Raw genomic sequence first — 26,174 nt, 5'->3', positions numbered from 1 at the left:
TACAGGCGTTTGTGGGGCGTTTTTAACGCTCGGCAAACGCCTAGCAACCACCACTAAACCGTGCATGCGGCGTTTGCGGAGCGTTAAAAACGCTCCACAAACGCCGGACCAACACTTGCCAAACACTATAGGGGTGTTTGGCAAGCGTTGGTAACACAGTCAAGTGTGAACGAGCCCTAAAATTGAAAAACTTTTCTTGTGGTGGAAGTAAAAGGAAATGCTCCCCAATCCAACTAAACAAATGGGAAGGAGCTTAGAAAATATTATTGCAGATACTTCCCTGCTTCTGTTCTGGAGATGTGGAGTAATCACTGCACTAATGTCACAGTGGTCACATGATCAGAAAGCTCCCGATCGCCAGAGTATGCATCGGGGGCTTTCCGGTACCCGCCGATTACTGTGCTGGGCTCTCAACACAGTTAATGGTCTACATATATATGTGGAGGCTTGGCATTAAAGCCCATACGCTGAGAGGCGGTATATATGCGTATGGCCATCGAGAAGCGGTTAAGGCTTTATTAACATTATATCGTTTTAGGAACACGGACCACACATATGCACATTTTAGCACCACACACATTCATTTTAATGGGTTACCCTACATGCAGCAAAGCATATACGCCCGTTCCTAACCTCGGAAACCACTAAGCAACGTATTCACTCCCTTGTTATATCACGCCTTGACTATTGTAACTCCTTCCTCATTGGCCTACCTTATCGCAGGCTATCCCCTCTTCAGTCTATCATGAATGCTGCTGCCAGACTCATCCACCTTACCAACCATTCCATATCTGCCATCCCTCTCTGCCAATCCCTCCACTGGCTTCCCATTGCACAACGAATAAAATTCAAAACATTAACAATAACGTATAAAGCCATTTATAACTGTGCCCCAAATTACATCACCGATCTTGTCTCCAAATATCACCCAAACCGTCCTCTCCGCTCCTCGCACGACCTCCTGCTCTCTAGCTCACTTGTCCCCTCCTCGTCTCTAGAACTTCTCCAGAGCTTCCCCATCCTCTGGAACTCTCTACCCCAATTTATCAGACTATCGCCTACTGTATTCTCTTTTAAGTGATCTCTGAAAACCTCTCTCTTCAGGAAAGCCTATCCTGCCTTCAGCTAATAACGGAATCTTCTATTCCTCCTACTACTCCATCCCCCACAGTTATTACCTCTTGTACCACTAGCCCCTCCCTCTTAGATTGTAAGCTCCAAGGCGCAGGGCCCTCCTAACCCTCTTGTATTGAACTGTCTCCCTTTATATTGTAAAGCGCTGAGCAAACTGTTGCCGCTATATAAATCCTGTATAATAATATAATAACTCACGCATCTTTTTTGAGTTTTGTGCGGTGTGCCATGTTTGTTGTGCTTTCTTCAAAAACAAAACACATGTCTGTGTTGCTGCATTCAGGGTGCCAACAACAATGGCTGAGACTGCAAGCGCTGCACACATTTTACACGCATTTCTGCCTACATTTAGGAATTGCTACCGTATGACTGCAGTCTAAATGGATCTGACATTTGCACTGAGCAGTTCTGTAGTATGTTTAAATATGTATATTACTAAAGCGGTCATACTCTTAGAGAATTTTGATTGGTTTGCTTTTCAGCCACTTCAGTAGGATTAGTGGGTGACCCCTGTCGACACCACTCTTCCCAACATCCTTCAACTGTTAAATCAAAAGAACTGTTGTCCAAGCAGCGCCAGCATCCAATCAGATGCAGACACTGTTTGGGTATTTTGACAGCTGTCAGGATGCAATAGTCACAGCAAGATATTCATCAGTTCTCAGTGTTTGGAGTAGATGGAGGAATCTGTTTGATTTCTTTCAATCAGCCCACTCACAATATGAAAGTGCTCAACCTCCTCTACTCAATTAATTGAGACAGGACTCTGGAGTGTAGCTGCAGCTCCTGCAGGCCCTCACAAAAGGTAGATACCATAGAAAAAGCTGGCACTTAGATACGGATCCTATAACTGCAAATTATTGTACGAGGGCTAAAATCTGGTCATGACAGAGACGCTAACCTGTTTTGGTCAGTGAGGTCTTAGTTAGCCAGCATGCAGGCTGCAAAAGGTTAGTTCACCTTTCCAGAAAAAATAAAAAGGTGAACTAACACCCTACACCCTTCTGGTCCCTACTTTACATACCTCCATGGCTGATGATCTGTTCGTGCCCATATAACCACAGGGATTTGAAATCCATCCATAAGGCACGCCATACACAGAGCCAATTTCTTTCCTGCAACCACTCGATTCCCCTATCAACACAGACAGTGTTGACAGGGGAATCCCTCTTGCCGAGCCATTATATATTCTCCCTGTGGAGGGACAGGGGAAGCCGTCCCCACCGGGAGAACACAGTGATTATTGCTAGTGACTATACCAGCCACAAGCGATGATCATATGTAAAATCCAGCAAGCTGGTTGTAGCCAAGTTGATTGAGCGATCAACTTGTGTACATTGAGCCTACCCATACATGGTTCAAATCTCAGCCAGTCCCTGCTGAACTGGCTGAGATTCGAACTGTCTGTGGCCAGCCTAAGGCACCCAGGACAGATCAGAGTGGTTTTGATTGGTCAGTGTGAGCGCTGACCAATCAGAACGATCAACTTGTGTACAATCAGCTTGCCCATGCACGGTTCAAATCTCAGCCAGTCCCTGCTGAGATTCGAACTGTCTATGGCCAGCCTTAGTCGCCCAGGACAGATCAGAGTGGTTTTGATTGGTCAGTGTGAGCGCTCACCAATCAGAATGATCAACTTGTGTACAATCAGCTTGCCCATGCACGGTTCAAATCTCAGCCAGTCCCTGCTGAATCGACTGAGATTCGAACTGTCTATGGCCAGCCTAGGGCGCCCAGGACAGATCAGAGTGGTTCTGATTGGTCAGCGCTCACACTTGACCAATCAGAATTGCTTTGATCTGTCCTGGAAGCCCAACAGAAAGAGGGGAAAAAGGCTGGGGAATCCAAATCCCCAGACTGCTACAGCGGCTGTGTGGGTACTGACAGCTCATCTCCCATGGAGGTAGTACAGTTGAGACCACAGGTAGGGAGGCTGCACGTTAGTCCACCTTTTCCTTTTTTCTGAACTTGAACAAAAAATATCTGTGGGTGTATGGCACCTTATTGTAAGGACTGAGTTCCATATGTGAAAAAGGATTTTTCTATCAGTATTACACATCAACCTTTAAATACCCTTGAAGATAATGTCAATCAATAACGCACCTTCCTTCTGGCCAATAAACAAAGGGCTTTGGCTAGTCTAAAAAAGAGACAAACGTATGACAACCTTTTTAAAAATATAAAAAATAGGAAGACACCTAAGTAAAAAAGAAATCAGGATCACTGAAAATAAATCGTTCTGCAAGTCTAAGTCTCGGATGCACAGAAATTCAATCTATACATAGCAGGCTCTTTTATAAACACTGCGTTGACTCCCCGATCCAGAAGACGACAGCCCAGGCTGGTGGAATCTATAGGCTGAGAAGGATGTGTATGTCTTTGGCAGATTACAGAGACTAAACAGGAGGGTGGTTGGGGGAAATCGGGGAGGGAGGGGGGGTTGTGGAAGGTGAGCTTTCTGTGTCTTCATTTACAGAACAGGAAACCCCGACAGATCTTGTGTGCTGAATACACCCTCACTAATAACCATGACACAGATACACTCCAACCAGAACATAAAGATACGTAATAGGCCTGCAGGATGCTTAGAGGTACGAGGCCACTGACAATGTCACCGACATTTATTGTGCTGCTTCACCACTAGGAAGAAAAAAAAAAAAAAAAAACAGGCCAAGGCATTGCATGCTCATCATTTCATTAATGAGCTCATTTGATGTTCAACCCTATAGGGGATTTCAGTGTTACACTCATCAATCTATAATCGAAGATCGCCCTCTTTGTGTTCCATTGTAGACAGGCGGCCCTTTTTATTTATGATATAGAAAGCTCATTTTATATGTGATAATATTCCATTGGTATACCGGAATCTATTTCTTCTTTCTCTGAAGGAACCCGGAGAGGCAATGCAGAGAAGGAATTGATCATTCATCAACAGGATTAGGTTAGAGGCACATGGCCTTCTAATACAATGAGCCATCACCAGCATTCCGGCCTTTCCCTTTGCGGCTGCGGACCGTCCTACTGAAACGTGATCAGACATCTTCCCGGATGGTCATCAATGACAGTCATGGACCACTATTTTATATCTCATCAGGGATCTCAGGTTGCCTTTGGAATTTTAAGCAAGCTACCCCAAGCTGTCATTAGCTATCGATGCGGCCCTGCGGGGACGGAGAGACTGCAGGTTACGCGGCCCTGCGGGGACGGAGAGACTGCAGGTTACGCGGCCCTGCGGGGACGGAGAGACTGCAGGTTACGCGGCCCTGCGGGGACGGAGAGACTGCAGGTTACGCGGCCCTGCGGGGACGGAGAGACTGCAGGTTACGCGGCCCTGCGGGGACGGAGAGACTGCAGGTTACGCGGCCCTGCGGGGACGGAGAGACTGCAGGTTACGCGGCCCTGCGGGGACGGAGAGACTGCAGGTTACGCGGCCCTGCGGGGACGGAGAGACTGCAGGTTACGCGGCCCTGCGGGGACGGAGAGACTGCAGGTTACGCGGCCCTGCGGGGACGGAGAGACTGCAGGTTACGCGGCCCTGCGGGGACGGAGAGACTGCAGGTTACGCGGCCCTGCGGGGACGGAGAGACTGCAGGTTACGCGGCCCTGCGGGGACGGAGAGACTGCAGGTTACGCGGCCCTGCGGGGACGGAGAGACTGCAGGTTACGCGGCCCTGCGGGGACGGAGAGACTGCAGGTACAAGGTTTTCCTGCCTTGAAGGTTACAAATACGATCTGCCGACCCAAAACCAGTTACAGGGAAGATAAGGCAATCGCACTGTCAACACCTGAGAGAAAACAGGTTTAGAAGGAAGTTGGAGCGTCTTCTTCTAGAGTGAAAAATGTGCCACGCTCAGCACAAGGAACATTTTAACCAGCTGATGGCCGAACCCGAATCCTAGAAGACCCAGCAGTGCTGACGGCTCAGAGGCTGGCTGAGTACTGCAATAGGCCCTGCATGGGTATCACTAGGAGAATGCAGCCGCAGGAGTCTTTAGAGAAGGGGTGGTCAATGTACTAGACAAAAAGGGCCTCAAGTGTGGCCCCTGATATCATCAAGGGACCAATTATAATATTCAGTAAATTAAATACTGAAGAGAGCTGCCAGAGACTGCAGGCATGAGACAAGAGAGGGCCAGAGACTGCAGGCATGAGAGGGCCAGAGACTCAAGACAGACTGCAGGAGAGGGCCAGAGACTCAAGACAGACTGCAGGAGAGGGCCAGAGACTCAAGACAGACTGCAGGAGAGGGCCAGAGACTCAAGACAGACTGCAGGAGAGGGCCAGAGACTCAAGACAGACTGCAGGAGAGGGCCAGAGACTCAAGACAGACTGCAGGAGAGGGCCAGAGACTCAAGACAGACTGCAGGAGAGGGTCAGAGACTCAAGACAGACTGCAGGAGAGGGTCAGAGACTCAAGACAGACTGCAGGAGAGGGTCAGAGACTCAAGACAGACTGCAGGAGAGGGTCAGAGACTCAAGACATGATACAGGAGATGGCCAGAGCCTACAGATGTGACATGTTGCAGGAGACTGCAAGAGATCTCTGCTGCTCTACAAATCAATGCTTCGTTGTGCTCCCTACAACCCCCTGTAAATTACCGTACATTGTACCACATTTGATATCACTCTCAGCAAGAGCCATTATAACATATAGTGAATAAACATAACGACTGAAAAAAAAAGAAAAGATAGTGTAAAATAAAATGATTATTATACAGGATTTATATAGCGCCAACAGTTTGCTCAGTGCTTCACAATATAACGGAAGACAATAACAACAATACAGTTCAATACAAGAGGGATAGGAGGGCCTGATCCTGGGAGCTTGCAATCTAGTATAATACAAACCACTGAACACCTAGAAGTTGGTCTAATGAATAGCTTCCCTTTACAGGCTTAAGCACCAAAACACATAATGTGGTCTACAGGGGCCCCAAGGGCCATACAGTAAGTGCTAAAGGGCCACATCCGCCCCTTGTCCTTAGAGCAGTGTTTGTCAAGGTATACGATATAGAGGACATCAGCTGATGCTCCTGTCATATCCAAGGGGCCACACATAAGAGGTAATGGCACAGAGATCTGTCAGAGGCCACAGAGATTGTGATCACCATCTGGGGGGGGGGGGGCATCACCATCTTTGTGGGACAGCCATTACCACCCAGGAGATGGTCTGATGATGGAGTACATTACAACGAGAGAGGACTGCTGGGGTTACACAGGTACCATTGGGGCCCGGGAGGGCAGTGGGGCCCTAGAGGTTGTCACCTTGGAGTGGACACACTGAGGGCCCCATCCATACTGGTAGGATGTGATGTTGGGTGTAACATAAGTGTGCGTTCCTTTCATGTTGTGGTGAGGACAATCCATTCATCTGATTGGCCTGTCCTATGTGCAGAGAAGAGGTGGGATCTGTGCGATGTTGTGTGGGGCCCCTGGCTTGGTGTATTTGGGGCCCCATCAGCAGTGAAGGCGAAGGTACATTGGAGCAGTATGATGCATGTCCATGTGATGAATGGTGTGATCTGTTACCCTCCATTGGAGTAAATGGTGCCCTGGGATCAGTGAGCTCTATCAGTGTCATATTACAGGTCCTGTGTGCTCTGTATCAGGAGGTCTCCATGATACATGGCAGACCGGTACAGTAGGAGTTAATGATGGCCATGCAGTGCTGATCTCCCTCCTGCGGGCCGTACGATGCTCTGTCGCCCCCCTGATGATCAGATCGGGCGATGTCCGGGCTCTGTGCTCCCCGCCCCCCTCCATCCATCCATATGGTGAGGTCACAGCCCCGCACACACCATTCATCAATGGACAGCTGCTGCAGGATCGCCCCCTCCCCCGCCCCGCACCTACCTCCCGATCACACCGATCCCCGGGCCCGCTCCTCCCGATCACCCGCACCACCAACACTAACTACGAGCCGAGCCGGAGAGCCGGAGGAGAGCGGAGCGGCCACACCCCCCTGTCACATGGTACACGGGGAGGGGCGTGGTCTCGGCGGGCGAGGGGTGAAGGAGCTGTGATGGGCTCATCGCAGGAGATAGCGGGCGATGTCTGATTCCGTACGGTGTGATCAGAGATTGGGGGGATAGGATGTCTCTGGGGACAATGAATCAGTGACACCAGATCAGTGCATCAGAGGCAGGGGCACTCCATTGTCACGGCATGGGATTTGTACAGCCACACTCCGTGGCCCATAATACACCCCAATTCATGGACACTTCTGTCCTGCTGCATTACCTGCAATGTGCAGTGAAGGGAAGGTTGGAGTGATCATCGGTGAACCCAACCCCCCCCTTCCGTCATTGGTGACAGTGACTGCCAAAATAATCCCATCATTGGTGTCAGCGTTCACAATAATAACCCCCATCATCGGTGTCAGTGACCGCAATAATAACCCCCATCATCGGTGTCAGTGACCGCAATAATAACCCCCATCATCGGTGTCAGTGACCGCAATAATAACCCCCATCATCGGTGTCAGTGACCGCAATAATAACCCCCATCATCGGTGTCAGTGACCGCAATACTAACACCCATCATCGGTGTCAGTGAGAGAAATAATAACCCTTATCATCGGTGTCAGTGAGAGAAATGACCCCCATCATCGGTGTCAGTGACCGCAATAATAACCCCCATCATCGGTGTCAGTGAGAGAAATAATAACCCCCATCATCGGTGTCAGTGAGAGAAATAACCCCCATCATCAGTGTCAGCGACCACAATAATAACTCTCATCATTGGTGTCACTGACCGCAATATTAACCCCCATCACTGGTGTCACTGACTGCAATAATAACCCCTATCATTGGTGTCACTGACCGTAATAATAACCCCCCCTAACTTGTGTCAGTGACCGCAATATTAACTACCGTCATTGCTGTCAGTGACCCCAATAATAACCCCCCTCACACCAAGATTTAAGGAAAAATACACATGATGAATGGATTTCGAGAATATTTCCTGATTCTGGAGTCAGCCGGGTGCTGGAACACAGGGATCCTTTCAGCGCTCTCTGCAAAATGGTGACCACCAAGTAGCCAGGACATGATGGACGGCACATAAAGGGCATGTTGGGCACCGCTGATCTACGTTGTACGAGGAATACTGACATCTGTGAATACATTACTGATGTAGTAACATGGGCTCTGCATGCAGCTTTGCGTGTGCACATACAGTATATCACAGTTATGCCTTTACCATGTGCTGCAATGTGTTGGGATGTGCTCAGGGGCGGACTGACAACTCATGGGACCCCCGGGCAATAGGGGATCATGGGGCCCCTATGTCCTCACCCACACTCAAAAAAAGCCGATAAAAGGTACCAGGGGCATTTCATGGGGCCCCCTACTGACCCTAGGCCCTGGAATGGTCAGTCCGCCCCTGGACATGCTGCACAAAGTGCTACAAGTCCTGTTTTTTTGTCCAGTGCACATACAGTAGGTGTGAACTGCAGCCCTAGGATGTGGGGCTAGTGGCCTTGTCTTTGTTTTGGCACTTCATTAGCCCAACAGTACCGGTGTGAATGAGCCCTTAGGGGTCCAGTGGTAAAGCAGCAATATAAAATCATATCTGTATTAACCAGTGCTGAGCTTTACAAATATGTTCAGCATTTTTCATATTTCAGGATTCCAAAGGAAGCAAAGCCCTATTCAAATGAATGAATAATAGGTAATTAGTCCCTTTCACACAGGCGGCTGACATTACCGCCTCTCTGAAAACCCATCCATTGCATGCCGCTGTAAATTTAACACACAGCTTCGTGGCTGTGGCAATGTGGATGGACTTGAGCAGCCGTCATGTCAATCTGTAGGTAGGCATTTGGTCATGGGAGCAGTAAATACGAGGATCCACCACCTGTTTTTACCACCCCTATGCTGCTTGTGTGACCTTAGCCTAAGGTAATCTCTAGTCTTTGGGGCAGAGTGCTTGGAGGTGTATCAGGATTTGATGACCCTCAGACACTTGAATCTTCCAGCAATTTTCCTATGATGGACATGTGCTTAGGGCAACCATTCCTGTTTATCTGATGGAGCAGAATGGGGTGGTGCATTGCCGACACTTCCAATGCTGAATTACTAAGGAAGAGCAACAGTGAACCAACAAGGTGCTCCACCCCATCCAATCACTACCCCCTGTTCGGGGCCTGCTTGTTGCCCATTGACATTAGATTATCTCCTGATCCAGCCAAAAATAATTGGATCAGGAGTGTGTCCTCTAAGATTTATGGCACCTTTACAGCTCGTGTAGACAACTCTGGCCAACCATCCTCTTTGGAAAAGTCAACTGGCAGAGTTGGATTTTCCCACTCAATCATGTTGACTGTGCAGTGCGAACTATTGCTGGAGCAATAAGAACTTGGACCTCTTTAAAGGCATCCATCAGTGATCAGATCATACCCTCATATCCACACCAGATGTACAGCACAACAGGTATGGAATATATTCCTGATCAACCAATCAGAATTCATCTTCTTCCAGGTTTTTATGTAATAATTGCCAACACTGACCATGAACATCACAAAGGGGTTCAATGTGCACATTCTGACCCTCCCGCTGTCTTTTGGCCAAGGCTTGGTTATAAAGAAGAACATTTGGGTTGTAGAAGATGGATTCACAGCAAGACTTCATCCAGCAATCAAATGAGGTTTTCTGAACTGTTGACTCTCAGGTGGATTGGTAGACTGCCCTATTCAAGTCTTTGAGCCCCGATTCCTGCCTTTTTTGATCCTGAGAGAAACTTCTGGTTCTCTTTAAAGACTCTGCATCTTCTGCAGGCAACCTTCAGCCAGCTGACTGACCTTGGAGAAAAATGATGATCGCAAATTTGGATTTCTTTGAAGGACTGCAGCTGTTCTTTTGAGATAAGTCCAGAGGCATCTGCTCAGTGCATGTTCATGTTCTGGCTGGCAAGGTATGACTGGACTTAGTACAGTAGATGTACGGAATGACTGTTCTGCCTTAAAGCTAAACTCCAGGCAGATGCCTACACAGTTAAAATATAACGAGGGAATTTTTTCTTTACCTGTCAAAGTAGCTCTGGTCATCTAGTCCTGAGATTTACACTATATTGACAAAAGTATTGGGCCAGCCCTCCAAATTATTGGATTCAGGTGTATAAAATCAAGCTTCTAGACATGCAGACTGCTTCTACAAACATTTGTGAAAGGATGGGTCGCTTTCCAGAGTTCAGTGAATTCAAGCGTGGTACCGTGATAGCTTACTATCTGTGCAATAAGTCCATCCGTGAAATTTCCTTGCTACTAAATATTCCACAGTCAACTGTTAGTGGGATTATAACAAAGTGGAAGCAACTGGGAACAACAGCAACTCAGCCACCAAGTGGTAGGCCACGTAAAAATACAGAGCGGGGTCAGCGCATGCTGAAGCGCACAGTGCACAGAAGTCGCCAACTGTCCGCAGAGTCAATAGCTAAAGACCTCCAAACTTCATGTGGCCTTCAGATTAGCACAAAAACAGTGCGTAGAGAGCTTCATGGAATGGGTTTCCATGGCCGAACAGCTGCATCCAACCCATATGGAAGAAAAATATATCTGAAATATATTTTAAAAATATTCTTCCCAAATATATTGCCATATATTTGAAATACTACAATTTTGGCCATATTCAATATATTTCAAAATATATTTCAATAAATGTGTATATATATATATATATATATATAGCATGTTGAAATTCATTTTATTACAAAATATATAACAAATATTTTTAAAAATACATTTCAAATATACTGTATGTCTTTAAAAATACAAATCTACATTTTTGGAATGCATTTACAAATATATGTAAAAATATATGTTAAAATTACTTTTTTATATGTTAAAAAAACTGAAGAATATATTTTAAAAAAATGCATTTTTTTAAAATATATTTTTTAAATATATTCTTCAGATTTTTGTGCTTGCTGTGGGGGGCACCCGCTGTTCCATGTGTCCATTCACACACGAAGTCGCAGCTTAGCCCCACCCCCTCTCTTTTTTCATTGACTCACTGGCTGTGATTGACAGCAGTGGGAGCCCACGGCTCCCACTTCTGTCTCAGCCAGTGAGAAGAGGGAGTCCTGGGATAGCCAAGACTCCAGTGCACATCACTGGATTGAGAGGGGGCTTAGGTGAGTATAAGGGGGGCTAGGGAGGGATGCTGCACACAGAAAGTTTTTTACCTTCATGCATAAAATGTATGAAGGTAAAAAAACCTTAAAGCGGAGTTCCACTCACCTGTCAAAAAATAAAAGTCAGCATCTACAAAAACTGTAGCTGCTGACTTTTACAAAACAGCCATTTACCTGCCCTCTGTCCCGTGGTTTGTCCCCCGCAGCTTGTTTCACTGGCCATCCTGGATTCCAGGAGGTCGGCATCTTCAGTGTGGGCACCCGGCTGTGATAGCTTGCAGCTTCACAGCCGGGTACCCACTGCGCATGCACGAGTAGCGCTGCACTTCATGAATGGTCCTGTAGTCTTCTGGGACCTGTCATGTGTCCCAAAAGACTAGAGGGAGGGAGGGAGGACACCTTCCGTTTCCGATCGCCTAGGCGATTGGACCGGAGGTGGGAGCGGGTACCTGTCAAATTCAGGTACCCGCTCCCTCCTTGCCCCTAAAAGGTGCCAATCCTTAATGGGGAGCGGGGGAGCAGTCCTTAAAGCGGAACTTCCCCTTTTGGGTGGAGCTCCACTTTAAGCCTTTAGAACCGCTTTAAGTTTTCTCTACTGCAGTTAAAAAAGAACTATGGTTGTTTTTTTTATTTTTTTTAACTCACTAGAAGACCAAGTACATAAAGCATTTGGTCCTAATCTGATTGGTGGCCTCCTTGTCCCTTAAACACGCTTAAATATGCTGGCTGTAGCTCCACCCTGTTTTGAACCCCAAATTATGGGTGTTCCTGTGTGGGGAGGTACAACCAACACAGCCCCGCCCCCTCACTAAACTGTGTAATCTGTCACTCTCACGAATGAACAATCAGTACTGCTTGTTCTATCATATTAGTAAACGATCAATCAGGGTTTTGGATCTGTGTAACGTATCTGCCCTGTGTGTGTGCACAATCAGCTGCAGATACATAACACAGAGCCGCAACTCTGAGGACTAATTCACATCAGCCGCTGCTTTACAACCCAGTGATTGGTGTGCAATGCAGTCCAGAAGGACATTTCATAAAGCTGAACTGGCCGCTTCACTGTGCAAGGCATTGGATTGCGTCATGCTGAATAAAAAGCACTGCATGCATGACTTTATTTTAGCGTACACCGCCTGCACAGTGCAGTGAACCAGGCACACAAGAGGCAAGGCATTCTGCCGCTGATGCGGTCCCACCGCATCTGGTGTGAATGAACCCTGAGGCTAGGTTCACATATGTGCGGGTGGTGCCGCTGCGGATCCACACAAAAATCCGTGCAACCACACCACCCACACAGAAGAATGCGGACCCGCGGGCTGGTGCCATTAATTCTAATGGCACGCCGCCCGCACTGGAAATCGCAACTGTACTGGGAACCGAGGTTCCCGTGGGGGCTGCGTTTTCAGAAGAAGTGCAAAGACTTCTTCCCTGTGTGTCCCGGGGCACGGGAGTCCATTCAAATGAATGGGCTCTCGTGTCCGCGCAAAACGCGGCCCGCAGGAACGCGAATATGTGAACTGGGGGTGATGGATGAACAAGCAGCAGTGATCGTTAATTCATAACAGTAACAGATCACTCAGAACTGTGGATCTCTATGTATCTATGAGGGCTGCTTGTACACATGCACAGCCAAGCCATTGCATGACCGAGCGTTGCAGTGCTGTGTGAGATTTAGCATTTATGAATGAACGATCAGCAATGGGGCTGGTGTCATGTATAATACAGTCCAAAAATGCTGATCGCTCATTCATAAAACTGAAAGATCATACAGCACTGTGCAATCTATCGGCCAGGCCGTATATGTATAAAGGAACCCTGATAGACACACAGTCGTGGGGTTGATTTACCAAAGGCAAATAGGCTGTGCACTGCAAGTGCAGTTGCTTTATATCTGAGGGGAAGCTCTGAAATTGGGCAAAGCAATGCGGATTTCTTTCATCCAATCATGTGCCAGCAAAAATGCTGTTTTTTTAAATTTTCCCTGCATGTTCCCCTCAGATTTGGAGCAACTGCACTTCAAAGTGCACCGCCTATTTGCCTTTAGTAAATCAACCACATGGGCTCTGTATTTTTTTTTTTTTTTATGATGAATAGCAATGCTAATTTCCGGAGTGCTGCCAGAGACCATAGCTGTCAATCACATATCTGTCTCCATTCTAGCAGCATGATCGGATGGTGGAGAAACCTGCCCAGTCATGCTGCTTAGAAACTAAAGGATGGATTTTAACAGTCCAGGTGTTACATGCACTAAGCAATAACATTTGTGTAATGATAGATCTGATTTAAGCAAAACCATTCTGTGATTGGACAGTGAGGGAGCAGCAGAACACCAATGAGCTCATCCCTCTGCTCATTCTGCTCTCATCCCCTTTCAGATTGTTCCGTATGCTTGTATCACTTCTGATGAGTGCCAATGTTCATGTGTGTATGCAGTACACATATACAGTATATACTGTATAATTGTGGAATCTGTAACAGTTGGGAACCTAAAGAATAAATGATATCTTCTTATATAATGGTCTCTGGTTATTTGTAAGCAGAACAGACAGCTGATACAAATAGGTGTTACAAATATAGCAGGGTATGAATTCTGGATAAAATGTAGGGCAACCTTGCTCTACAATGTACAAAAGGTGTGTATTAAATGATTAAATAGCCGAACTGGAATAAACATGACACTTTCCTGAGTGTAATTGAACGCAGAAATTATAATATGGATATATAAGGTTTCACTAAGCTTCGTAAAATAATCAACATTTTACACTGTACCCTGCATTGAGTTCTCATATTATAATTGGCATTATTAAAGGTGATTGCACTCCTGTGATCCACAGGAAAAGCTTTGGCTGTAATTCTACTTTAACTGAAACATTTGCAGGAGAGCTCTTTCAGTTGAAAAACAACAGATTTACTTGGCCAGATCACCAGGTGAAAATAAAGGAAAGAAAGCCTAAAAAGAAAACTAATGCAGCCATCACATCCAAGAATTGGTAAGCTGCAATAGAATACACATTTGCTTCCGGGTTTAATACCACTTTAACGATGAATTCCAGATTAGGATATTTTTACATTGGTCCTGCTTGGATCAATATAACTATGCATATACCATACCTGGCAGATGGAAGCTGGAATTCACTGTAGTAGGTACCACTTACATGCCAAGTGGCTGACCTGCTGCTAACTGAACACAGGAGGCCACTTGCTTGGCACAAATACTGTTCAGGATGTGCTTTACATCTTCTCAATTAAAATGCAAAACGTTGTCTGATTGGAAGAGGTAAAGATCGTGAGCAGGGTCGTCTTTAAGGAGGGGCAGAAGGGACAGCTGCCCTGAACCCATTCATTGTGGGGCCAAAAGCAGCTGTCCCATACTTGTCAACTGTACTGGTTCACATTCCTTTGTCCCTGGAAGTCTTTGTCCCAGGCTGTGTCCAATATTTCAATGTGAAGTGCTGTCACTTATGCTGCCCTGCTCTGTCCAATTGCCATGTACAGATGACTCATGTGCAGACCATGTCAGCATTCACATGTAAATAGTGGCGGCATTCATATGTAAACAGCGACTGCAATGTGGCATTCATATGTATATTATGCCCACCATGAGGTTCCAGCTACCAACACCTCTGCTGGTGGTCAGTGTAAAATCCCCTTACATTGGTGGCCAGTGTAGAAATGTATTGGTTGTTGGTGTAAAATCCCACATTACATTGAAAGTCAGTGTAAATCCTTCATAATATTGGTGGTCAGTGCAAATTCCCCATCACATTCGTGGCCAGTGTAAATTTCCCTTTAGATTGGTGGTAAGTGCAGAATTGCTCTTACACTGGTAGTCAGTGTAAATCCCCCTTAAAATTGTTCATCAATTTTAATCCTCCCTAACATTGGTGGTCAGTGTAGAAATGTCACTTCCCATCCCCATCCAGCACTGCCATTGATCCCATCTACCCCAATACTGCCATTGATCCCATCCACCCCAATACTGCCATTGTTTCCACCTCCTCCAAGCACTGCCACTGATCCCACCCACCCATTAGCACTGTCACTCATTCCATCCCCCCAGCACTGCCACTTATTCCAATCCTCTCCACCACTGCCACTGATCCCATCCTCCCACCACTGCCACTGATCCCAATAACCCTCCCGCCCAGAACTGCCATTGATCCCATGAGTCCTAGGTGTTTTCTGTCTATTGGTGGGTCCTGTAACCTTCTCAATCCATGGTGTGCAGGCAGTGAGATGATGTGCTGTAACCTTCAGCAACCAATCAGTGAGTAGTAAGGATGTGCAATAACCTCTAGCAACCAATAGGTGAGCAGTATTGATCTGCAGTAACCTCTAACATCCAATCAGTGAGCAGTAATAATGTGCAGTAACCTCTAGAAACCAACCAGTGACCAGTAATGATGTGCAGTAGCCTCCAACATACAATCAGTGAGCAGTAATAATGTGCAGTAACCTCTAGCAACCAACCATTAGCAGTAATGATGTGCAGTAACCTCTAGAAACCAACCAGTGACCAGTAATGATGTGCAGTAGCCTCTAACATACAATCAGTGAGCAGTAATAATGTGCAGTAACCTCTAGCAACCAACCATTAGCAGTAATGATGTGCAGTAACCTCTAGAAACCAACCAGTGACTAGTAATGATGTGCAGTAACCACTAGCAGTCAATCAGTGAGCGGTAAGGATGTGCAGAAACCTCTAGCAACCAACCATTAGCAGTAATGATGTGCAGTAACATCTAGCAACTAGTCAGTGGGTGGTAATGATATGCTGTAACCTCCGGCAATCAATTAAATTGCTGCCTGATCTGCAGCAATAAACTGATTTTGAGTTTAGCTGCTATTCATTGTATTGTCAGAGCAGGTAGAGAGCAACATTTCATGGGGGGGCCCAAGAAAATGTTTGCCCAGGGTCCAATCAATATTAAAGACTGCCCTGATCATGAGATCACCACTTTGCTTCGCCACTTCATCCAATCAGAGAATGTTTTGTGCATCTCTTTCCAGGTCTAGGTCTGTGAACATAGTGATCATCTTTTAAAAAAAAAGGACATAGGCGAAAGGTAAGGGGGTAAAAGTGACTAATATCAGTGACAGCTGCTGCACTGTCTGAAGAAGGCACTACTGATTCTGGGAATGGGTGGGAATATAGACTTGGAGAAGCACTGTGTCGAAGTGATGATGAATGATCTGAGCAGCTCTGAGATGAACTGTCCAGTGGTCAGAAAACATCTGTTCACCTGCAATGCTTGTACACAGCGGTTGTATCTTATGACACAACCCCTCCTGAAGGCCTGTGGGAAAGTGCTGGAGGACCTTGCTAGGATGGGAAGTCATGCATTCCAGCACTAAGATGCTAATCGTACTTCAACAGAATAATGTTAAGAAGTGCCAAAAATTTGCACGTATCCACTATGATGGAATCTTGGTTAAATCATAAAAATCTAGCCATTCATCACTAGCTGAGAAGTATAGCAAAAAATGTCAAGGTGCCCAAGTCAGTCTCCCAAGCCAGCCTGTAATGGCCAGATTGGTCAGTCATTCTATGTCTATGGGTCAGTACATGCTTGTTCTGATGAGTGTTTTTGCATAGCAAAGTAAGTGAGCAGGTTGGAAAACTTGCCCAATTGCTTTTGTTTGGGCTGGGACTGTCTGTGTGACTAATGCTCACCCAGGGGCGGACTGACCATTTGGAAACTCGGCACTGCCCAAGGGCCCGGGGTCAGTAGGGGGCCTCATGAGATGCCCCTGGTACCTTTTTCATAGGCTTTTTTGAGTTTGGGCAAGGACACAGGCGCCCCATGATCCCCTATTGCTTGGGGGCCCCATGAATTGTCAGTCCGCCCATGTGCTCACCTCTAAAAAACAGTGGGCCTTAGCTACCACAGAATATAAATCACTTTACAAATCAATCAAAGTCAAACTTCAGAGCACAATTCCAGGCAAACAGGAACCAGTTTATGGTTAATAATGGTAAAAGCTATAAAAAAAGGCACCTTTTGCTGAAATATTCATCTTCAATCCAGAGCAATCCCCTTTGCAGTACTTCTTTTCTGTCACTAGATGTCCTCAGTCTGCTGGGTTGAATGACAGCCAGCATTACTGAACCTACTTTCCCTGAGCCTAGGCTGTCATGGACCCACTTCATAAGAGCATAGGGGCTCTTTCACACAGGCGGACAGCGCCAAGCCGATCCACTTGCTCAGCGGGGGATCTGTCTGCTGATCCCTGCTGAGCAGGCGGTTGGCAGGTCTGTGTCTGATCCGCTTGTGCAGAGTGGACAAGGACACAGCTCGTTGTTCTCTATGGGGCAGTAGGGTGTAAACGGAACAACTGTCCGTTTACATCTGACTGTCATCCGATCTGATCCACTAGACAGATGCGTAATGGATCCCCATCTGTCTGTTTTTAGTGGACTGGATCAGATGCAGGCAGGTGTAAACAGACACATGTTCCTTTACATCCACCTCCCCATAGAAAATAATGGGTGGTCCGATCAGGTCTTCCTGAAAAACTGACAGGAGGACCCAATCAGTCCACTTGTAAAAAGGGTACCAATAAATAAATAATTTGCGCTAGTAAATGTGTATAAAAAGAATCATCAAATCATAAGTCCAGAAAAAAATATATATATGCCAATACCACAAAAAAATATAAAAACTTTTAAGTGCAAAAAACTTTTGTGCAAAAAAAGTGTCTAAATATGAAAAATTTCACCAAAAAACCTTGATAATATAATGGCAGATCATCCATAAATATATCTTCAGAAACGGAAACTCTGCAACACACCGATCCTCATCGATCGAAATAACAGGATGAAAAACTTTGTAGTTAATCGAAAATCCACTTCTCCAATAGAAAAAGGACCACCTTCAAACGTATCCATGGGGGGAAATGCCAAGCACTCGAGAGAAACAGAAAGACTTCATGGTGCAATATTATAAAAACCAATTCCTTTATTAGGTACTCATTGCACTTACTCAAGAGGTGTCCCAGCCGACACCAGCATCAACAGCATAGCAGCAATCACATAAACGAGCCTGGCTACTCAGCACATGCGCAGTAGCTGGCAGCCAAAAACGTAATGGCGTCACATCAATCAAGCTCCGCCCTACGCGTTTCGTCATCGACGTCCTCACGGAGCGCTCTGTGAGGACGTCGATGACGAAACGCGTAGGGCGGAGCTTGATTGATGTGACGTCATTACGTTTTTGGCTGCCAGCTACTGCGCATGTGCTGAGTAGCCAGGCTCGTTTATGTGATTGCTGCTATGCTGTTGATGCTGGTGTCGGCTGGGACACCTCTTGAGTAAGTGCAATGAGTACCTAATAAAGGAATTGGTTTTTATAATATTGCACCATGAAGTCTTTCTGTTTCTCTCGAGTGCTTGGCATTTCCCCCCATGGATATGTTTGAAGGTGGTCCTTTTTCTATTGGAGAAGTGGATTTTCGATTAACTACAAAGTTTTTCATCCTGTTATTTCGATCGATGAGGATCGGTGTGTTGCAGAGTTTCCGTTTCTGAAGATATATTTATGGATGATCTGCCATTATATTATCAATGTTTTTTGGTGAAATTTTTCATATTTAGACACTTTTTTTGCACAAAAGTTTTTTGCACTTAAAAGTTTTTATATTTTTTTGTGGTATTGGCATATATATATTTTTTTCTGGACTTATGATTTGATGATTTCTTTTTATACACATTTACTAGCGCAAATTATTTATTTATTGGTACACTTTATATATGGTGATTTTTTGCAGCTGGTACACTATTAGTAAGTTATATAATTTTGACCATAGGCGCTATTATTAATTTTTCTCACTTGTAAAAAGGGCCCTAAGAGCTGATTCCTTGTACAGCTCATTCAGTTTCTTTCTGTCAGCTCATGTGAGCTGACAGAAGCCTGATCTTTCCTGATAGTGCGGAGGGTAATCTGACACTGGGGGAAACTGACTAGCTGCCACTGACATCACCAGTGACATTAATACAGTGATCAGTGGTAATATACACTGTCACTGCACTAATGACACTGGCTGGGAAGGGGTCAACATCTAGGTCAATCAAGGGGTTAAATGTGTGCCTTACTATGTATAATGTGTGCAAAGTGTGCTGCTTTTACTAATGGGTCTATGTTTCTCATCCCTGCTTTGCAACAGAGAGATCATTCTCTCTGTACAGAGCTTTGTTTTGAATGTAAACACAGAGCTCTGGGCTGTGATTGGACATAGCCAATCAGCAGATCCCGGCCGTAAATTATTGGCCAAGATTTGCTGATAGGCTCCTGCTGTGTACAATCACCCAGAAGTAGGCAGCGACGTTCGAGTGCATCGCTTTGCTTACACCCACAGTACATTGAGGGCGGGCGGGAAGTGGTTAAGCTCCAGTACAGTGACTTTGCCTAGAATGATGATGCCAACAGTATTTAAAGTGTTACTAAACCCAGGACCCTGCATTCACTATACCCGATCTCCTACAGTACACACAACATGGAAACGCAATTATTTTAGTAAATATAAAATGATAAATACCTTTTCTCATCAGCAGTTAGAGCAGACTTGTGACTTATATCAGAGTCCAGCAGAGCACTGGTTACAGCTTGTAGGCGGAGTTTTCATTTTCCTGTAGGAGGATGCAGGACCCCTGACCTCTGTCAGGACAGTGCTGATTGGCCCTGTGCTGATCACATGCACTCTCCCAAGAAAAGAAAAGACTCTCTAGCAATACACACCAAACTGAGCATGTGCAGCTTGCCCCCGAGCCTCTGTTCTACCAGAAGATATTTAGGAGACACAGGAAGAAGGGGAAGATCAGAGAAGACAGGATGAGACATCCTTTTTACACAATGCAGAGGATTAACTCGTTAGGTTCCCCAGTGAGTATAACAAGCATGCTTTACTGCATATACAGACTGATTTTACTGTTGTGGGTTTAGGAACACTTTAATCCCCAGTGATCAGACTGCAACATTATATATTTGTAGTAAGGTATAAGGTGAGAGGGTGCAGCAGCAGGGTCTGTTCGATATCAGAACCTCACAAGCACCATGATCTACATGACTGTGTCATTTCTGAATCAGAATCCTAGTGCAGGAAGTAAATGCTGATCCTGAATGATGCCTGAACAAAGAGTGCGCCATCCTTCTAGAGAGAATAGCAAATGAAGGCATTGTCAGGGGGAGTACTATGGTCTGTAATAAATACCTGTAAATATTACACGTACATATTACTTATCTTGCATGCATTAAGGGTCCATTCACACAAGGCACTTTACTGAAGGTCCATGTTTCCCCAGCATGGGGGTGCACCAGTGTTGCATGCATCCTCATGCCGGTGTTCCATTCATTTCTATTGGGATAGCCACTGTGTCCTAATATAACATGTGGGTGAGTGCAGGTGCAAGTCTCTGAGCGGATACAGGGTGCAATCGGGGACCTGCAACTGCACTCACCAGCATGTCATATGACACTGTCAAGACACTGTAGCTGTGTCTGTCCATCCACATGTTCCAATAGAAATGAATGGAATGCCGTAATACCGTGCATCCCCGGTGCTGGGAAAAAATGGCCTGCAGTAGTGCACCCATTGTGAATGGATCCTAACATTAACAAATATAACTAATGCTGGGGCCAATATAGCTGTCTTTTATATAGGGCAGTACAGTGGCTAAATGGTTAACACTTCCGCCTGGCAGTACTAGGGTCGTTGGTTCGAATCCCAGCCACGGCACCACCTGCCTGGAGTTTGCATGTTCTCCCTGTGCCTGCGTTGGTTTCCTCCGGGTACTCTGGTTCCCTCCCACACTCCAAAGACATGCTGGTAGGTGAATTGGCTCCTGCCTAAATTGTCCCTAGTATGTGTATGTATGAATGTGAGTTAGGGACCTTAGATTGTACACCCCTTGAGGGTTAGGGACTGATGTGAATGTACAATATATATGTAAAGTGCTGCGTAAATTGATGGCGCTATATAAGTACCTGAAATAAATAAATGCATATAAAAAAATTGCAAATTATACATACATACAGTGGCTTGGTGGTTAGCACCCCTGTCGTACCGAACTAGGGTCATTGGTTTGAATCCTGACCATGGGTACTGAATACATTGAGCTTGCATGTTCTTCCTGTGTTTGTAAGGGTTTCCTCCCACACTCAAGTACATGCTGGTAGGTGAATGGGCCTTAGTATGTGCATATATGATAGGTATCTTAGATTGTAAGCTCCTTGGGGGCAGGGACTAATGTGGATGTACAATAGGCAAAGGACTGCATAAATTGTCGAGTTTTTGTACACCTTTATTTTTTAGCAGTGAGGTTTCTTTTATTAACCGCTTGCCTGCCACCCTATAGTAGAAGCACTGCTACAGGGCAGCATGGCTGCTCAAAATCACGTGTATATATATATATATATATATATATATATATATATATATATATATAAATATATATATGTGTGATTTGCATTTCCAGGTAGGGGGCGCCGCCATTGGTGGCTATGGATGTCAATCATCGGGTCCCGGCCGGAGATACCCGCCGCCACCCGGCGATCGTTGGGGAAACCTGACAGGGAAGAGACCTGTGTGTAAACAACAGCAGAGAAATACAAAGCAGCATGTACTCCGTAGTAAAACAGCACACATAGTAAAACAGCACACAGTTAACCCTTTGATCGTCGCAGATGTTAACCTCTTCCTGCCCAGTGTCATTAGTACAGTGTCAGTGCTTTTTTATTAGCACCAATCACTGTATTAGTATCACTGGGAATGTCAGTGGCCATTAGTCAGCTCCTACCCAGTGCCAGTGTCAGAATGCCTGCCGCAGTACCACTATAAGGTGCTGATCACCGCCATTACTAGTATAAAAAAAATTAAAAATCCCAGTATATACAGTGAGGAACAGAAGTATTTGAACACCCTGCGATTTTGCAAGTTCTCCAACTTAGAAATCATGGAGGGGTCTGAAATTCACATTGTAGGTGCATTCCCACTCTGAGAGACAGAATTAAAAAAAAAATTCAGGAAATCACATTGTATGATTTTTAAAGAATGTATTTGTCTTGCACTGCTGAACATAAGTATTTGAACACCTGAGAAAATCCGTGTTAATATTTGGTACAGAAGCCTTTGTTTGCAATTACAGAGGTCAAACGTTTCCTGTAGTTCTTGACCAGGTTTGCACACACTGCAACAGGGATTTTGGCCCACTCCTCCACACAGATCTCCTCTAGATCTGTCAGGTTTCGGGGCTGTCGCTGAGCAACACGGAGTTTCAGCTCCCTCCAAAGATGTTCTATTGGATTTAGGTCTGTAGACTGGCTAGGCCACTCCAGAACCTTGATATGCTTCTTACGGAGCCACTCCTTGGTTATCCTGGCTGTGTGCTTTGGGTCATTGTCATGTTGGAAGACCCAGCCACGACCCATCTTCAATGCTCTGACTGAGGGAAGGAGGTTGTTGCTCAAAATCTCACAATAAATGGCCCCATTCATCCTCTCCTTAAAACAGTGCAGTCGTCCTGTCCCCTTCGCAGAAAAGCACCCCCAAAGCATGATGTTACCACCCCCATGCTTCACAGTAGGGATGGTGTTCTTGGGATGCAACTCATCCTTCTTTTTCCTCCAAACACGACGAGTGAAGTTTAGACCAAAAAGTTCTACTTTGGTCTCATTTGACCATATGACTTTCTCCCATGCCTCCTCTGGATCATCCAGATGGTCATTGGCAAACTTCAGATGGGCCTGGACATGTGATGACTTGAGCAGGGGAACCTTCCGTGCAATGCATGATTTGAAACCATGATGGCGTAGTGTTCTACCGACAGTGACCTTTGAAACTGTGGTCCCAGCTCTCTTCATGTCATTGGCCAGCTCCTCCCTTGTAGTTCTGGGCTGATTCCTCACCTTTCTTATCATCAGTGATACCCCACGAGGTGAGATCTTGCATGGAGCCCCAGTCCAAGGGAGACTGACAGTCGTCTTTAGCCTCTTCCATTTTCTAACAATTGCTCCAACAGTTGATCCATTTTCACCAAGCTGCTTGGCAATTGCCCCGTAGCCCTTTCCAGCCTTGTGGAGGTCCACAATTTTGTCTCTGGTGTCTTTTGACAGCTCTTTGGTCTTGCCCATTGTAGTAGTTGGCGTCTGACTGACTGTGGGTGGACAGGTGTCTTAAAGAGCTCAGACAGGTGCTACTAAGTTAGATTAATGAGTGGAGGAGAGGTGGACTTTTTAAAGGCACAGTAACAGGTCTTTGAGAGCCAGAATTCTTGCTGTTTCTTAGGTGTTCAAATACTTATGTTCAGCAGTGCAAGACAAATAAATTCTTTAAAAATCATATAATGTGATTTCCTGAATTTTGTTTTTTAATTCTGTCTCTCGGAGTGGGAATGCACCTACAATGTGAATTTCAGACGCCTCCATGATTTCTAAGTGGGAGAACTTGCAAAATCGCAGAGTGTTCAAATACTTCTGTTCCTCACTGTATACCGCCATTTGTAGACGCTATAACTTTCACGCAACCAATTAATTTACATGTATTGGAATTTGTCTTAGCAAAGACATGTAGCAGAATATATTTTAGCCTCATTTATGACAAAATTAGATTTTTTAAATTTTTTTATTGGATATGTTTTATAGCAAAAAGTAAAAAATATTGTTTTTTTTTTTTTAAATTGTCGGTCTTTTTTTGTTTATAGAGCAAAAAATAAATACCACAGAGGTGATCAAATACCACCAAAAGAAAGCTGTATTTGTGGGAACAAATTACACAAATTTCATTTATGTACAGTATTGCATGACTGTGCAATTGTCAGTTAAAGTAACGCATCGCCATATCGCAAAAAATAGCCTGATCAGGAAGGGAGGAGAATTGGTTAACATTTATACCTAAAAAAACCAGAAAAACTTTACATTCCCCTGTATGATAAAAATGTCTCTATTTAACATATTTCACCGATCGGGTGTTATATGTTAGGTAAGTGGAAGTCAAATACAGGATCAGAAATCACACCAATATAATATATGCAGTTTATACATGTTAAAGCTGAACAATATTTTCCATCATCTTTGTCAGCTGAGAAATAACTCCTTTTTCTGTAAAAATGCTGTTGGAGCACGTGAATTTGCTATAAGTACGGTAAGTTAATTGGAAAAAGATGTGTAAATCCCATTTATAATCTGGCATCTAAAAAAGGTCCTGATGACACTGTATACATATTAAATTGAAGACAGCAGAATGTGAGTACTTATAAAATAAGAAATATTGCAGACTGGTGGCTGGGATTTCCCTAAAATGTCTTCACCAGGGATTGATTTTTCTGTCCCCGAGGGGGTCTCACTTCATGGCAGAATGTTACATGATACTGGTCACTGGTCCTTGGCAGAGATCTGAGGGGGCTGTTCCATGTAAGAGCAGGGCAGATGGACGCCAGATGTGACATTGTACAGATCTTCATGTTTTGGTTCCCAGAAAAGACTTATAACCCCATCTTACAGCAACAATCCATATGGTTTTCCAGTACGGCGTGATTATTTTCTGCCATATTTTCTCCATGGTATGACTATATTTGATATATGGGCCAAAGCATTTATTTTGGTTATAACATGAGTCATTTTTTCAACATTTATTCCTCCGAAACCTAGAAAATATATAACCGACGTGGGATTTTTGCCCATTTATTAGTGTCCAGCAACAGCCCTGAAGATGGGAGAGTCCTTTCTCCTGAAACACGTTGGCTTGATGTACTTGTCGTTATTCTCAATAAATGTCTCCTAATCTATCATCAAAAGTGCATTCTTTTGGACATCGGGTGCTCCTTCTCTTCTGCTATTCCAAGTTAATGTGTGGAAACAACCTCAAGGCCATACCAGAAAGGCAGCAGCCCAAACCCTAAGAGGGTTTACCGCCAATATCCAACATTGGGTACAACTGACTAGAGGGACTTCTCCCTACCCACTCACGCAACCACCCACCTACGATCAGTGACTGATCCAGTCAGTCCAGCGCAGTCTTCAACAAAAACAAAATAACATGAGTCAGGCACAGCAGGAGAACAAAAAAGGTCAGACAGGGTACTCTGGGGGTCCACTAGGCTGAAGGACCTAGACTGTCATCTACATTGCACCATGATAGGGAATCAGAGGCCTTTACCTTGTTCCTGTGCTTGTGGAATTTTAATATATCTATCCATGGAAGACTGCTATGACTCCCACATAGGCAATAGATGACTGTATTCCACTCCTCCAATTTGCACCACCACCACTCCAGCAACACTCACCAAATGACCATGACCTCCCGTTTTAAGAGTAGGTCAAAGTGCACTTCATCCTTCCATGGGATCAACCTCCAAGACTACTCCACTTCTTCTTCCTGAGTGTACCCATGAACGTCATAAAATTTGAAGTAGACAAGTGCTCCAATAGCATGAAAATGTTTTATTAAAATGAACTAATATATTACAGCAACAATGGAACCAAAAGCATATGTGCTCACATTCATAAGTGCCTTACGCAGTGCACCCGTTTTCAACAGCTTTGTAGTGTTACAGGCCGAAAAAAAAACACAAAATAGTGCTACACTAATCACATAAACATGAATGTCATACTGAATCCCATAAATTGTGACAAAAAAAAATATATACCATAAAATCACACTGTGATATTATAAAGTAATCCCAGAGCGCATGTGTGCATATAAACCAACAAAATAACAATAATTCTTGATATATATGAAAATGTCCAAATATTAACAAAACATTAACAGCAGCCCTCCAGGGTAAGACTTCAACCCGATATTTCACCTCGATGTTACTCATGCAGCATATATTACAGTGCATCACCACCACCAGGTGAACTCTCACCTTAGTGATATAACTCCCCCCCCCCCCACTCAGTGTTCGGTCTATCAAT

The 26,174-nt window shown here is 45.0% G+C and overlaps 1 protein-coding gene across 4 annotated transcripts in view; it reads right to left on the bottom strand.

Moving 5' to 3' along the window:
* Positions 1-26,174, bottom strand: part of LOC149452426 (septin-9-like) — a 443,799-nt gene that overhangs the window by 87,915 nt on the left and 329,710 nt on the right. Inside the window, exon 1 of one of the 4 annotated variants that reach the window (XM_089689409.1) lies at positions 6,988-7,139. The exons of the other annotated variants lie outside the window; for them this stretch is intronic. The gene's annotated coding sequence lies outside the window, so the exon portion shown is untranslated. Of the gene's footprint in view, positions 1-6,987; positions 7,140-26,174 lie in introns of those variants that run through there. 4 annotated transcript variants of the gene reach the window in all.

This window comes from Staurois parvus, unplaced genomic scaffold (genome assembly GCF_062004578.1).
Source record: "Staurois parvus isolate SC_StPar_1 unplaced genomic scaffold, SC_StPar_1.0 ptg000473l, whole genome shotgun sequence".
In the NCBI taxonomy this organism is placed as follows: domain Eukaryota; kingdom Metazoa; phylum Chordata; class Amphibia; order Anura; family Ranidae; genus Staurois; species Staurois parvus.
The sequence above is the reverse complement of the archived record's forward strand: the minus strand, read 5'-3'. Positions and strand labels throughout refer to the sequence as shown.